At 37.0% G+C, this 9,153-nt stretch overlaps 1 long non-coding RNA gene across 2 annotated transcripts in view; it reads left to right on the forward strand.

The window, feature by feature from the left end:
• Positions 1 to 8,925, forward strand: part of LOC125107474 (uncharacterized) — an 80,908-nt gene extending 71,983 nt beyond the window's left edge. Inside the window, exon 3 of one of the 2 annotated variants that reach the window (XR_007129571.1) lies at positions 8,859 to 8,925. This is a non-coding gene — a long non-coding RNA (uncharacterized LOC125107474). The remainder of the gene's footprint in view (positions 1 to 8,858) is intronic. The other variant, XR_007129570.1, reaches the window with a different exon arrangement.
• Positions 8,926 to 9,153: the final 228 nt, after the last annotated feature.

The following is a 9,153-nucleotide window of genomic DNA, read 5'->3' on the forward strand; positions in this document are numbered from 1 at the left end:
GAGGAAGACAATATATAGATAATAAAAGGTTTTGTACCCAGTTTGGGAAGATAGCCACAATTCAATAGGCCCTTAGAGTCAGCTGTATAAAATGAATTTTCAAAGCCATCTTGTCATGGCAACTAACGGTCTGGATTATTCTTCAAATCTTCTGACTTCAGTGGGCCCCGAAATAAATTTCTCTGAAATTATTTTTAAAGCCCAAGTATTTCAATCCTAGAACTTTCATATTACTAAATGGTTAATTGTTTTAAAAATCAAGATTTCCAAATGGAAATAATTTGTGAGCACAGAGAAAGGAAAATTCAAGGTATGTTTTGGTAGAGCTCGGAAAGCAGTTTTATTAAAGTGGGAGGTTCAACTTTAAAAGAGTAGATTGAATTAAAATATGTCGTTTGTATGACTTCCTTATTTGAAACATATGAATAGGTTAACCTTGCATTTGTAAGAAAATACAAACTCTGCTCTGCACCAGAAAGGTCTCTTGGAGGGATTCTTGCCTATATCTTTTTTGACTTAGCACCAGCTACCTAGTTCACTACTCCAGCCAGGTCTTCCTGCCATTCCATGAACACACTGTCTAGAACTTAACTGTTACGTAGGTGGATGGATAAATGAATGAATAGTGGTTGAATGAATAGTGTAAAAATGAAATAATGTTTTGGTTTATTTTTTCTTTAAGGTTATGCCTATGGAATAAACTTTATTCAAAGTTAATTCAAAGTTAAAAACAAAAGTGCTAGTAAAAACAGCAGACTTGATAGAGTTGGGTAGCTTTGTCTATGTAACTCTGTTATTTTTCCTATAGATTTAGGTTCCTCTTCTATCAACTTGAGTCACAATTTCCCATCCTATAAAATAAGTCTCTTTCATTTAATCACTTGCCTTCAGAAAGAAGCATTTGCATAAATCACTTATTCCTTGATATTTTAGATTGAAAACTCAGCTTAATTTTCAAAAGAGACTAAATCTATACCTAAGTTCATTTCAATTGGATTTTTTTTTTTTATTAATTTGGGCAAAAAGGCAAAGATACCTTCTTTTTTATTAACTAAATTTATGGAAGATTTGAATTGACAACTGAAACATTATTTTAGTGTTCTTTGGTTATTTTTTTATTCAACGGTCTCTACTTTGGCAACTTTAAAAATGTTTAAACATAGAGACTTAAGTTGCCAAAAAAAAAAAAAAAAGTCTTGGTTTAGCTTTGAATGAATCCAGAAATACCAGTGAAGTATTTGCTTCTACCACAAGGAGATACTTTATAATATCCAATTTTATTTGATTGTCTTTTCTCCTTAACTTAGAATTAATCCTCCTAGTGGAAGACCTGGTTTGGAAACAAGGTAAATAAAAATAATCTTTTTGCTTGTTGGACCAGCTGTTTATAAAAAAATGATTATATAAACACAACTGGGCAATCATTGCTGAAGTTCAAACTAAGCATGGTGAGTCTCTAAAACTTCCCTTGCACAGCAGGCAGCTGGCCAGGGCAAGGGTGTGTTTATCCACAGAATACTATACCTACAGAAAATGTTCACATGTCACTGAAAACTTTTTTATGCTGCTGTCCTGTAGTTGGACACCACAGATACAAATTAGTGAGACTCTGTAAACCAGATGTTCTTACTCTGTGGTAACATTTAAGTGGTCTGTGGGTAAATGTTTGAGGGTCCTGGAAACCTCTGAAATTGTACACTAAATTTCAGAGTAATTAGAATATGCATTTTCTTGGAAGGGAGTCTATAATTATTATAAGATTCTCCAATATCTCCAATATCTCTGTAATTGCTTCTGCGTCAAATGTGGTTTACTTGACTATATTCCTCACTAGATTTTAATCAGGACCAAATATGAGACTTACTATTGAAAGCCTAGTACCAAGCTCTGTACTTCGTACAGAAAAGGCACTCAGTATTGATGAATAAGTGAATAAATGAATGTATGGTTGAGAGAATAAACAAATAGAATGTATCATCTGTTGCTAGTATCTAGTGTCTTGTTATGATGGTATGGCCCTTCCATTCAACTTTTTCCTTGGCTCGGGGGAAGGATTATCCCCCAATTATTTGCTCAAAGTGTTTCATGTCTGAGTCCACTCAATATAGTGTTTATGCTCCTAAAATTTCTATAACAGAGCTAAGAATAACTTTTAGCATATTGTATAGTAAAATCATCTAAATTCTTGTTCTCATGAGAATTAGCAAAGTTAATGAAGTATTCCAAAGATCTCTCCAAAACTGTTCTTTTATATTTTTATATTCTTTCTTTGTAAAAGAACCATGCTTTTTCATTTTTACCATTTTAACCCATCATTAAATTGACAGTTGATTTGATGTAATAAACAATACATGATGAAAACACATGTAATATAATTATTCCAAAATATTTCCAACACTCATTATTTGATTGATAGCCCACAAATTTAATGAGGACTTGATAATGGGACTAAATGGGAACCAAAGTGCATTCTTAGGTTTTTCTCTATATTGCAATTCAAAAAAAATTTGTAAAACAGCATTTGATACTGAACTGTCTTGCCAGTTCAGCAGAAACTTTGTAAGTCTGACGGGAGAAGTGTATGTGTATGTAGGGGAAAGGAAGGTTTAGAGCAAATACTTCTGGTTAGACCCAGGCTCATATCCAGACTTGGAGGCTTTTGATGACACATTAATTTCTTCATGATGAAGTAGTAAGACCAATTTTTGGTTTGCCCCATTCTCCTCAGCTGTGGAGAAGAGCCAGTTCTAACAGAAAACTGTACACTTCTATTGTAGTGTACAGACACTAATAGGGAACTGGATATACAAAATTTCTTAGCCTAACTATATGCTAAGACTTATAAATAAATTCAAGTCTTAGGGCTAAACCATCTGCCACGTATCTTCCAACTGTTGTACTTAATGCAGAAAAAACAGAAACATAGGTAAGCGCCATTTGCATAGAAAGGAATAAATGGTGTGCTGAAAGATTAGGTATTCTCTCTCTCTCTTTAAGATTTTATTTATTCATTTGAGAGAGAGTACAAACAGGGGGAGAGACAGATGGAGAGGGAGAAGCAGACTCCCCGCTGGGTTGGGAGCCTGACATGGCGCTTGATCCCAAGACATGGAGATCATGACGATCTGAGCTGACCTTTAACCATCTGAACCACCCAGGTGCCCCAACTCTCTCTCTTTTTTTTAAAAAAAGGTGGTATTTATTTGAGATAAAGCATGAGCTTGAGCAGGAGGGTAGAGGGAGAGGGAGAAACAGATTCTCCACTGAAAAAGGAGCCTGTCGTGGGGCTCGATTCCAGGAGCCTGTGATCATGACCTGAGCCAAAGTCAGACACTCCACTGACTGAGCCATCCATGCACCCCAGGTATTTTCTCTTAAGCTATTTTTTGAGTCAAAGAAATTATTACCTTTAACCATAGAAGATTTTTTTTCTTCTTTCAAAACAATTGGCATAAGGCATTTTAGTACAGTAATTCAGTTGTGCTTTCATTTATCTAAAATAACACAAAAAGATATATCAACCAAGATTCTTAAAATATGTTAAAGCATCTGTTGTGAATAGATTATGCCATTTCCCCCACTTTGTTTCTACTATCTGTTTTATTAAGAGGCAATACAACTGAAGATCTAAATTTTTGTTTTTAGACAAAATGAATACTTTGAACATAGAAACAACCTTTCTAAGATTTAGTGTACATTAGTGGATTTTTTTTTACATTAGTGGATTTTTAAAACTATTTTTGAAAGCAATTGTGGCAAGGCATGCTGATTCTTTGTCATAATTTGTTGGTTTGAAATCTCAATGTGGGTATAAAAGCTAAGCAAAAAGAATAAGATGAAGAAACACACAAAAACTGCTCTGCTGGAGAATATAGAGTTAGAAAGTTGGCCCAGCACCCATGACAAAAGAATCCAAGTCAAAAGAAAATTATACTTGGGGTGCCTGAGTGGCTCAGTGAGTTAAAGGCTTTGCCTTCTGCTCAGGTCATGATCCCAGGGTCCTGGGATCGAGCCCTGTACCAAGCTCTCTGCTCAGCAGGGAGCCTGGTTCCTACTCTATCTCTGCCTGCTTCTCTGCTTACTTGTGATCTCTGTCTGTCAAATAAATAAATACAATCTTTAAAAAGAAAAAAAAAAAGAAAATTGTACTGACCTGAAATATACAATTAGCTTTGTGACCATGATTAGCACGATTTTAAATTTTCTTATGAGCAGGGACTTTTAGCTCAGGGAGAAGTGTTAGGCCTTAACTAATTCTTTCCTTTAGTTTATGAAAGAGCAAATTCAAATGAAGAAATGTGTGGACAATATTATTTGTCCATCTAAGATCACATCCCTATTTGGGGTCTGAGCTAGAACTGGAATCCTGAATTCTTTACTCCACATCTTTACCACAGTGCACTACTCTTTGTGAAAATTTGTTTCCATTGACATCTATATATTAATGTCTATGGTAAAATACACGAAGGAAATCCTCAGAAAAGTCTCCAATGTTGTTGACTTGCTATTTATCTAATGTGTATAACATATTATTCCCAAACTTGGTTAAAACAAAAATTATTTATTATCTTTGTTTGTGTGGAAGAGAAATCCAGGTGCAACCCAGCTGGATCCTCCCTTTCAGAGGATAGCACAAGGCTGCAATCTAGGTGTGGGTCAAGGCTGTAGTCCTCTCAAGGCTCAGCTGGGGGAGGATCTGCTTCTAGGCACACTGCCATGGCTTCTGCAGGATTCAGTCCCTCACACTGAACAACTGTTGCTGTCCCTCGGAGGCTGCCCTCCATTCCTTGCCACAGGGCTGCTCATAATATGGCAGCTCGTTTCACCAAAGTGAGTAAGCGAGGTGAGCCAGAGAAAGAGCACAAGTGAGAGAGAAGACATAGTCTTTCAAACAATCTCTCTGTATTCTCTTTATTAGATGCAAGTCCCTAGATCAGCTCATATATTGGGGCATGAACACCAAAAGGTAGGGATCACTAGGGGCTGTTTTAGATGCTGCCTATTACACTGCTTTATGCTCTTACAGATCATAGTTGCCTCAGCAGGACTTCCATGATTGCACTTGTACATGAATGGAAATGTAGATTGAGGAAAAGGCAATAGGGAGTGTCGTAGGCCACTGTCCTCATTTGCATGATTTTTCATTAATGGCTCATCTTCCTTGACTGTAAGTTCCGTGAAGGTAGATGTTATGTCCTGCTAACCCTTGTCACCATCCCTGCCCCGCAACACACGCACTATTGTATTTCTAGGATCAATTAGAGTCAATGGCACTAATAGTTATAAGATTTTTTGAATATTGTTTCCAGAGAAAATTAGCCTTTCATACAGGTCCCTGTTGGGGGCAGAAATATGCATAAAAGCCAAAAGAAATAAAGGCAGTTTCATAACCTTTATGAATTTTTTGGTGCCCTGTTTCTTTATATAGCAGACATGCTATGTAGTGTATACTCATATACCAAACCTCATGAGCATGACATTTATGCTTAACGCACGGCTTCTTTAATCACTCACTCACCCCATTAGTCAATCAGTGCAGAGATCTTAAAGACTTGTGTGTTTTCAGATTCAGTCAATGCATTAGGTGGTCCACAAGTTAAATGTACAAAATGTTCCCAGAGGTAAAAGAACTTCCTATCTAGTCTGTGAATCAGGACTAATACGTGAAAAGGCAAAAGCTGTTGTGTTTAGATTTTATGTGTGAAATGAATGGAAAGGACAAAAAGAAGGTGAAGAGGGAAGATAATTTTCAGTTATTTTCAATCAAGGAAGGCTTTGCAGCATTTCTGGTAGTTCATCTGTATCTTCCAAGATGGCAGGATTTAGGTGATTAAGGAGGGCTGGGACGCAAGAGCATTTTTTGACAAAAATACTGTGGACAGCAAACAGGTTGACGTAGACACTCAAGAGGAATAATGAGAAAAATGCAATGTTTAAAGGAGATGCAGTAGCATTGAGTTTCTCATTTGTTTTATTTTGAAAGGCAGAAATGTAATGGTCAGGAAAACTTGTTTGTTTGAAGGCCTTTAACTCCAGCTTGTCTCTAACATGCAGAGGATAGTAAGGCCAACCCTTGGTAAATTTTGGAAGGAGTGCCTAGATTCTCTAGTATGTTTCTGAATTATGATTGCATGAAATTTTCCTCTGAATCAGCCCACTGAAGTTCTTTTGATTCAGATTTTTTCATCTTCATCCTTCTTAGGTTTTAGTTATTTGAGAAAGCAGATAAAACAATTTAGACTGAGGAGTGAATGACTGATATTTCTGGAACTCTCCTAAAGTGTTTACATTAAAGAAATAAAAGTAGGGGTAAAGAAGGGGTAAAGTGCCATTTATTTCTTTGTGAAAATGAAACTTACCTAGTGTTCTGCAGGTTTGGGAGGGAAGCTAATCTGTGTGCATCTTTCAGTTTCCTCTCAGGGGCCTCATAGCAGTGTCTGTCTAGTCCACACATCGTAGTTTCTCCATGTAGTTGAAACCAACTGTACTTTCTTCATTGTCACTGTTACAGGTCCCTACTTTGACCAAGAGCCAGGTCTGGAATAGTTTGTGAGTGAAGTAAGGTAGAGTGCACTGGAGGGTGGATTAGCTTGCTCGGGCTGTCATAACAAAATACCACAGCCTGGGTGTCTTCAACAACAGAAATGTATCTTCTCACAGTTCTGGAGGCCAGAAGTCCAAGATCATGGTGTTGGCAGGGTTTCTCCCGAGGCTTTTCTCTTTGGCTTGTGGATGGCTATATTCTCACTGTGTCCTTTTGTGGCCTCTTCTCTTTGTGCTCTGCATCCTTGATGTCTCTTCATCTTTTCTTAAGGACATCTTTAGATTAGATTAGGGCTGTACCTTTATGATTTCATTTAGCTCTTATTGTCTCTCTAGTGCCCTATCTCCAATACGTCATATGAGGGGGGGTTAGGATTTCAACATGTGAATTTGGGGGAGACATAATTTAGTCCCTAAATAATGGATAACTTTCACTAGATAACTGCACAAGGAAGAATTTTAAGGTTATTCTGTGCAGTAACCTAAAAAAGTACAAAGTCAAGGCCCAAAGTATGTCAATGTAATAAACACTTATTGAGCACTTGTTAGGGACCAAGAACTAAGTACTTTAACATTCAAAGGCAGCAAAGTCACTTTTAGACCCCTTGCTTCTTTAATCTAACAGATGAAACGGAAGAGAAATGCATAATTACAAGGTGTGATGATTGATTTCATTGTGTCAATTTGGCTGAGCCACGGTGCCCAAATATTTAGTCAAAAATGATTCTGGATGTTTCTGTTAAGGTGTTTTATGTGGATGAGATTAACATGAAAATCAGAGGACTTCAAGTAGAGCAGATTGTTCTCCATAATGTGGTGGATCTCATCTCTTTAGCTGATGGTCCTGAAGGAAGAAAAGATTGACCTCTCATGAATGAGAAGGAATTCTGCCACTGACAGTCTTAGGACTTGAACTATAGAATAATAGACTATAGCCTGCTGGCTCACTGTACACATTTTAGACTTGCAATCTTTACCAATCAAGTAAGACAGTTCCTTAAAATAAATCTATCTCTATACATATACACTCATCCTCATAGTTCTCTTTCTGTGGAAACTCTGTTGCTTCATTCAGTTGCCCTCTCCTCTGTGAGCTTCACCTCTTCAGAGTATATCTCCTTTGGGATGGAAGGGCAGATGCAAGGTGCTAGGATGTCAGTTTAATTGAACTCTGTTCAGGCCACTAACCAGAATCAGCTTAGTTGGTGAGTTTTCATACCATATGGCTTGATGTTCAAGTCTGCAATTTGCAACTTTACAAAAAGTAGGATAAGTGATCGAATTCCTATTTTTTCTGATCTAATTGGGTTGCCTGTACTACAGGGACTCTTCCAAATGAGAGCCTGATGGGAATTGTGCATGGATATTGTATGGCACCACAAGGAGGGGGCACATATGTGATACAGCATAGGGCTGGGTCAGGAATATGCACTAGGTTCTGGTAATTTTATTTCTAAGAGTAGTATGAAGCTCTGTATCTCCAGAGCATATTTTTGATAGCTTACTTGTTTATAGTCTTTTCCAGTTAGCCTTCTAACCCTGCCTGAAGGGAATCAATGGTAAGCATTATTAACTCCTTATGGGCATCCAGAGACTCTAAAATGCCAGGAAGAAGGTGACCTACCATATATCATGTTGCAGGCCTTGGAGAGAATGCCACTGCGCAGAGCTCTCTTCTCCTGTGTTCATCCTCTGAAGGCATTCCTGGGGTCTGAAAGGTCTGTCCTTTGTTCTGTGGGAAATCTCATTGTTGTAATTTATGGTATATAAGGAGAAAAAAAAATAAAAATTTCTAAGGAGTATATAAATGGATGTTATATTTTTCATTCCTGAAATGACAAAGTCAATCAGTGAAGGAGTATGTTGACCTTAAACAAAAAAAAAAACAGCTTTGGAGTTCACATTACTGTGATATTGACTTTTCCCCTCCATTTGCATATAGTGCCACAGATTCCAAGGGAGCTGAAGGGAATGATAAGGTCTACCTAGAGAGTATCTATACGAAATGAGATAGGAGACCCATATTTTTACTCTTTTTTTTTAAAGATTTATTTTTAAGTAAACTCTATATTCAGTGTGGGGCTTGAACTTAAAACCCCAAGATCAAGAGGTTACTTGCCTTAACTCAGCCAGTCCCCCCTATTTTTACTCCTTTAAATGAAATATATAATTATTACCTATCGAAGTGTTTCTTTCACTTCATTGAAAGCATGAATATACTGTCTTTTAGTATTTCAGCTTTTTACCACCTTCTCTAGCAGAGTTGCCTTCAAGGACACTGGAAAAATGTTTTGTTTTTTCCTCTTGTATTCCAGAATCCTAAATTTAAGAGACCATTCTGCCAAATCCTCATTTTGCTTATGAAAAAACAGAGCTTCAGGGAGGTTAAGTGTCTTGCCTTTTATCACACAGCTGTTTTTATTTCATTTTATGTTGTATATGTGTGCATTTGTGGCTAAACTAAGACTGTTTCTTTCCTGCACAGTGAAAAAATTCCGGGTATAAAAACATAATGGTGTTTGCTACCCTTTGTACTGCTTTCACTCAAACTTTGTCTGCTATAAATCTGATAAATTAAATAAAAAGTAACTGGTAGAGTTACTAGTGTTA

Source organism: Lutra lutra, chromosome 8 (assembly GCF_902655055.1).
Source record: "Lutra lutra chromosome 8, mLutLut1.2, whole genome shotgun sequence".
NCBI classification, from domain to species: domain Eukaryota; kingdom Metazoa; phylum Chordata; class Mammalia; order Carnivora; family Mustelidae; genus Lutra; species Lutra lutra.